A 6,985-nucleotide genomic window follows, 5' to 3' on the forward strand; every position below is an offset into this window, starting at 1 on the left:
AAAGTAATGAATAACCCTTAGTAATGAACATGCCTTGTTTATTTTTAGTCCTTTGAATGCAATCAAGGAAGGGAAAGAAGTGCTCAGGAGGCCCCCAAAGGCACTTTGGCACTCACCAAAGCAGCGGGTGGGTGAATGAGGCAGTGGGGCCTATGACCGAGTTCTATTTCTATGTTATTCAATAACACAAGGAAGCACGCTGCTAGTTCAAAGCATTATTTCTCTTCAAGTGTCTCCCCGTAGCTTTTGGTAATGCTAGAGCAATTTCAATGTACCCAGTGTCTCTGAGTAGTTGTCTAAGGGGGTAAAGGTAAGAAAAAGGAAAGGACAGACAGAGAGCATTTGACCACGAAGACCAAGGATGTCATTGGTCTGTGGAAGAATTCCTTGGCTAGTGCTCTGGGAAGTGGGGTGCTTCATAGCATACATGCTCTTAAAAGCAAGGGGGCTTTGGGGATGGTGCATTAGTGAGGATGCTTATGGCTGGCAGTGACCACAGACCCAACTCAGGATGGCTTAGCCCACAAGGGAATTTATGATCTTGCCTCACAAGTCCCAATGCAGGCAGGCCCAAGGCACAGCAGGGCGCTGGCTCCACTTCCGTGCGGGTTCTGGATTGTTCTCTGTGTTGCCTTCATCCTGCAGCAGCACCGAGCATCCCGTCCATTCACGACAGTGCCTTGTGGTCTTTAGCCCCAGCCTTGGCTGGGAAAGTACTTATTCATTAGAGAATCCCAGGAATGGGCTCTTTTGTGATGAGGAGGTGCTGGAACCAGCTGCCACTGAGGACAGCTGGGGTTGAAAGGCTCAGGGTGCTACAGAAGTAGAAAAGGCAAGTGTAACGGCAATAGGTCAGCTCCGGTTCTTGAGGACACAGCCATCCCAAGTCACTGTTTTCCGACTTCTGAGATAAAGCAACCAGCAAACCAAGTGAAAGCAACTCTGTGCTCCATAGATTACTGCTGGCCTTGAGGACACAATCTCTTCTCAAAAGTGGTCTTCGAAGAGGCTGCTCTCAGGAGACACACATTTTTCCTGTCAACACTCTAGAAATGTAAAACGATTATAAAATTTAAAGTTTAGTAAAATTAAAATAATCAGGCTAGTAGAATAGCAACAATAACAAGAAGAAAGGTGTGAAGAAGAAAAAACAGGACAGAGGGGCAAATAGAAAATAACAGCAAATGATGGACTTAAGCCCAACCATATAGATAATTTTATTAATTGTAAATGGCCTAAATACTCCAAATAAAAGCCATATATCGTCAGATGGAATAAAAATAGACAAGATCCAGTATCTGCTGTGTATGTAAGAAACCACTTTAAATAAAGACATAGATTAAAATAAAAAGATGACAACACATATGCCAATCAAACACTAAACAAGAGAAAGCTGGTGCAGACACATTAATATGGGACAAAGTTGAGTTTATAACAAGGAATATTTCCAGGGATAAAGAGGAATGTTTCATAATAATACAGAGGTGAATTCATCAAGAGGACATAACAATCCTTAATGTGTATGCACTTAATAACAGAAATTTGAAAAAGACAAAACAAAAACTGAAAGGAGAATAGAGAAATAGAGAGTTTCAGCTGGAGATTTCAACAGTCTTCTCTCAGTAATTGATAAAACAAGTAGAAGAAAGAAAATCAGTAAGAATACAGAAGATAAATGAAGATAGAGAAGATCTGAATGAAACTATCAATATTCCTCCCCCAAACAGCAGAATGAGGTACATATCTTATATCGATGGCTGTCACTTCTTTATTGTCTAAAAGTCTCTGCCTCTTAATTGAAATGTTTAGTCTCTTGATATAATTTCTTATTTTTACAGGGTCATATTTTTTAATCAAATGTATTGGGTTACATTGGTTAATAAAATGATTTAGGTTTCCGGTGTATAATTCTATAATACATCATCTGTATATTGTATTGTGTGTTCACCATCCCAAGTCATGTCTCTTTCCATCACCATTTACAGGGTCACATTTTTAATTCCTAAGTTTTACAGTTCCGCATTAATATCACCACATGTATACAAATGGTATAAAACAAGTACAGTGGTATTTTAAATACAAGATAAACATCTGTTTTATTGAAAAACTATACCACAGACAACCCATCTTTTCCAAGCAACAGTCAAAATTAAAATTAACTACAAAATCTCCAAAAGGGAAAACTGCTTCAGTTTAGGCTATTCCAAGAAAAATGGATGCATAACATATTACAAGGGTGATCTGAAGATTGTGGCTGGAATGGCTATTTTTAGCTTTTTCCCCCAATGCATTTTGAGGGATGTTTTTCTCAGCATTATGTCAGATCATAGATGAGCAAACTAACATTAAAATATTTACAGTTAACTTGCTTGTTCTAAAAATAAAACCTCTTAACTGTTTGCCTCAAATTATTATTTTAAATTCATTTACGTGCATGGAATGTGCTTTTACTCTTTTAAAAAAGCAGCTTTCCTATTTCACCCTTGTTTGTTTATGGAAAAGCTTCATGTGCTGCATACTGACTTCGACAGTGAAGTAACTTCTTGGATCACAATGGCCTCTAGATATTAAATTCCACTTAATTCAGCACGATTCTTTGTATATTAGTCTTTATAAATTACGCTTTAAAATTGCCTGCAGCTCTGGAGAGGCAATTTACTAACAAAGCAGAAAGTAACTTCAAAGTATCTTCCACAAAAGCCTGTACTGGTTGAAAGCATTCTGTTCAATCTCCTTCTGTTTCTAGAGAAAGCCATTTTGGACTGAATACTACCGGACTGATTCCTGGCATGTTATCTCTAAAAGTGCTGATCTTAAATTTACATGAACAAAACTGTCCATTTTGAATCCAGCTTGTTTGTTTCCATCAAAATACATATGAAAATTCCTGGTGTAGAAAACTCAACATGTGCGGTAATGCAGGGTGTACTTTCCTCCAACTACATAGAAAGGCTGAATTTCTGTTAAATCTTCAAAGAAATGGTCCCAACAGCTTAACTTCATTTGTTACGATAGCTGAATTTGTTTTCCATAAAATTTCTTTTAAGAAGAGGCAACTGATTGAAAGAACAGCATGGCCAGCACCGTTACACAAGTAATGTTATTGGGTGTTCATCTGAAGTTGTAGAATTGTTTCTAGATGGATAACCCTGCATTAATATTATTTTATCAACCTCGTACTTCCCCTAAAATCATCCCAAAACCCTGAGAATTTCCTTGCTGAGAAGCTATCTCCCAGGTTCTGGTTACTTAACGTTTTTTGTTGTTGTTTTTGTTAGCCTGTAAAGCAGACCCTTTAAATACTAACAAGCGATCAAGTTCCTGGGAAGCCTGGTTTTTTACAGAACTAAAGTCTCCTAGCTGGTATGCCAAGTGTCTTTTGCTACTCCTTGTATATTTAAAAGTTGAAGTGAGAAAGCTTTCTGATTCAGATGTTCAGCTCATTTGACAGTTGAGGCATTTTAGTTAGACCACATGTTGAGGGTCCCCAGTAAATATTTTATGAGCTAAGATGAGGTCTTTTCCTGGATGGTGTATCTTCTTCTCCATCTTCCTCTTCGTCATCTGGATAATCCACTAAACCTACCAGACTTCCGTTGGTGGCTGTTACTGATGTGGCCAAGTGTGTAGTTTTGGAAGAGGACCATTGGAACTTGCTGGTGGTGTCGGCACCACTACGGGTTTACTGTCTGTATTGCTTCTCCATCAGCAGCACCGGCGGAGTGGACGAAAGTAAATTAGAAGCCACCAGAAGATGTCCTTTTGGGAAGGTTTTCGTTGTCTTCACTTTCTTTGGTTTTCTTAGTCTCTGTGAATTTTTCATAACTCTGGAAAATCATCCTCTGGCTTAGATGTTTCCACTGGTGCCACAGCCACTTTTCCCGCCTCCTCTTCACCTTTGTTAAACCACTTTTCTTCATTCTCTCCCAAGGCTCTTGCTTCTCTGTGAAATCTGTTACTATGCAGTGCAGATGGTACACTGATCAGTTTCTCCTTTTGTCTGCCTTTGTCTTGTTCGTAGTTAGTCCTCAATCCTTTGAATGTCTGAACATATTCAATCGATTCAAGAGCTTTATAAAATTTTCAACTATATGAGAAATAAGAGGCTTGATATCTTCTATTCTTATAAATTCAAATAACTCAGTTTAACAGCTTGTCCCCAGTTCCATTATCCCAGAGAGTACTTACAACTGGTTTCATAACACTTCCCTTGGTGATGTAACAATTATAAATTTCATCTTGAAGGCCAGTTATCTGCCTCATAAAACAAAGAGCACACAAGGCCAGGAAAGTGTGCTTTGAATTCATTAAGACCAAGACTCTTCTTAGCAAGTCCTTGTTCATAATTTGGTTTTTTATGTGATATGTGTGATATTCCATGCAAAATGTGAGTAGCTCTAAAATTAAGGTAAGCAGCTGTGCTGTTTGCTAATTATCAGGATAAACCATGCTGTTTTTGTTAGATCCAACTGCATTATCCTTTTGACATTTGTCTTCTTAAGTATTGGTCAAAAGTGGTGCTGTGAGGACATGCATACAATGGTTGTAGAGGAAATTTAGAAGTTCACTTTTTTCAGTTTTATTAGTTGTAGCCAGCATGTTCTCTGGATCAATTAGAGTACAAAAAAGTCTCATTAACTGAACAGCATGTCCTAGATCATTTGTTCAATTACTACACCAATGAGAAGAATATCATAGTCACTCTGCTGGGCTTTTTAAATTACAAATTCTGGAACTATGGATGGACTAAAACTCCACTAGGTAAGAAAATGTATCTGTAGCAGCTGCTCTGACCTGCAAATTATTCATGCCCATTACAATTTCAAGAGCAGGAAGAATCCCCAACTTTGCCAAAGTTTTGAAAAATGCATCCCTCTTTTGAGGTGGTAATGTCAATTCAAACCTTTTATCATCATCTGTAACCTCACGCATTAATTGTGCAAAACCTTCAGACAAAAACTCCTCATCTTTCTGCAACATGCTGACAATCTCAACTTTGTGGAAGAAAAGAAAAGATCTAAGAGTAGAAAGAAAATTCTCTTCAAAAACGGATGGTGTAGGCAAAACAATGTCCTGAATGTACCGCACCGTGCAAGTCTGATGCACTTTCTAACTTAGTCCAGAGTCGGTTATTGGTATGACTTCCTTAAGCTTTGCAGTTTTGGTCAGGAGTTCTCTACGCCTTTTTGGCTGAGCCAAAACAGGGTCACACTCAGGGCATCCAACGGCACCCACGTTACACTCAGCAGAAAACATTACCTCGAACAGAACTGCCTTAGTTAGGAACAAGGTTCCTCTAATAATTTCATACAGTGGTGTAAGCCTTCAGTGTTTTCTAGATTCTCAGAAGCTTGGAACTGCTGCAGTAGTTTTTAAACGTAGCCTTCAGTTTTCAAGGCCAGATAGGTGAGGAGAGAACTGAGGTAATCTCTTCAAGTTTATTGAGTTTACATGTGGGCAGGCCAACCAGAGGGCTGGTTTCAGGCATTTCTTCAAACCTTTTTTTCATTCATTGATGAGGTCCAGTGTGACTTGTACTGATGGATCCTTACCTTGAACCTGACCAATTTCCCCCCAAATCTTATCACAGCCCAGCTTTTTCCTCAAAAACTTAGAGCCAGATCACAGTTTTCAGCTTCTGACCAATGAATGTATCCTGTTGCTTCTGATATGCAATGTTTGGATTTATCTTTGATTCCAAGAGTAGTGATCTCTCTGCCAGAACCAGCAGCGACATCCCCTTGAGCTCCTCTATGTAAGTGGCAGGGACATGCCCATTGCAGGTCTTCATTCAGGTGCAGACCTTCACTCCCCGACACCTGCTGCAACTACTGCACATGTGCCATCTTGATATAATTTCTGATGGGGTGGGTTTATGAATCATCTTGCTTTGTTTTATATTTGTCCCATGTGTTCTTTGTTCCTTCTTTCCTGTCCTCTCATAGATTATTATTTCATATTTCTTTTATCTCCTCTTTTGATTCTTAGCTGTGCTTCTTTGTTTTATTTTTTAAGTGGTGGCTCTAGTGATTTCAATATGCAACCTTAATATATCATTGTCAGCATTGAATAAATACTACAGCACTTCCTGGACAAAGCAATAACCTGAAAACACTATATGTCATTTTACCCCTCCATTCTTTAGTGGTCTTTTTGTCATGTGTTTTACTTCTACATATGTTACAAACCCACAATACTTGCTATTATTTTTATCTAAACACTCAAACATCTTTTAAAAATTAAAAAAAAATTAAAAACAATCTTTTATATTTACCCACATACTTACTTTTCCCACTGCTTTTCATTCCTTCCTGTAGGTTCAGTCTTCCAGATGAGGTAACTTCCCTTTAGCTTACAAAAACCTCTAGATTATAGTGATGTAAACAAAATAGCACATTTCTTGTGCTTTGGGTCTGTTGGTAACACAGTCTCTCAGATTTTGTTTGTTTGAAAATGTCCTTTTATTCTCTCCCTCATTTTGAAGTATATTTTCACTGGATGTAGACTTCTAGGTTGACATTTGTTGTTTTTTATTCCATCATTAAGATTCTTTTACAAGTTTCCTCCTATCTTTGATTTGTCAGTAAGATGTGCCTCGGAGGGGTCGGTCATTGTATTCATACAAAGCTGGGGCCTCGCTGAGTTTCTTGAATCTGTGGTTTAATGTCTTTAATTAATTTGAGGGCTTTCTGACTATTAAATCTGCAAATAATTATTGTGCCCAGTTTTGTTTTTTCTCTCTTTGCCTGGGACTTCTATTCCATGTATGTTACATTATTTGATATTGCCTCCTGAGTTTCTAATATTTTTGTTTTTAATCTTTTTCCTCCTTCGTGCTTCTGTTTAGATCAGTTATATTGACTTGTATTCAAATTCTCTAGCGCTTTTTTCCTTGTATTCAGTGTTCACAGGAATGTGGTTCATTTACCCTTCTTTGTGTCCATAGCTCTTCACCGTTCACTGGCTTTAAATAACTAAAGACACA

At 38.2% G+C, this 6,985-nt stretch overlaps 1 pseudogene; it reads right to left on the bottom strand.

The window, feature by feature from the left end:
- Window positions 1-3,737: 3,737 nt before the first annotated feature.
- Window positions 3,738-5,791, bottom strand: LOC107541757 (serine/threonine-protein phosphatase 4 regulatory subunit 3B pseudogene; annotated as a pseudogene).
- Between the last annotated feature and the right edge of the window lie 1,194 nt (window positions 5,792-6,985).

Source organism: Miniopterus natalensis, chromosome 13, assembly GCF_054644295.1.
Source record: "Miniopterus natalensis isolate mMinNat1 chromosome 13, mMinNat1.hap1, whole genome shotgun sequence".
In the NCBI taxonomy this organism is placed as follows: Eukaryota; Metazoa; Chordata; class Mammalia; order Chiroptera; family Miniopteridae; genus Miniopterus; species Miniopterus natalensis.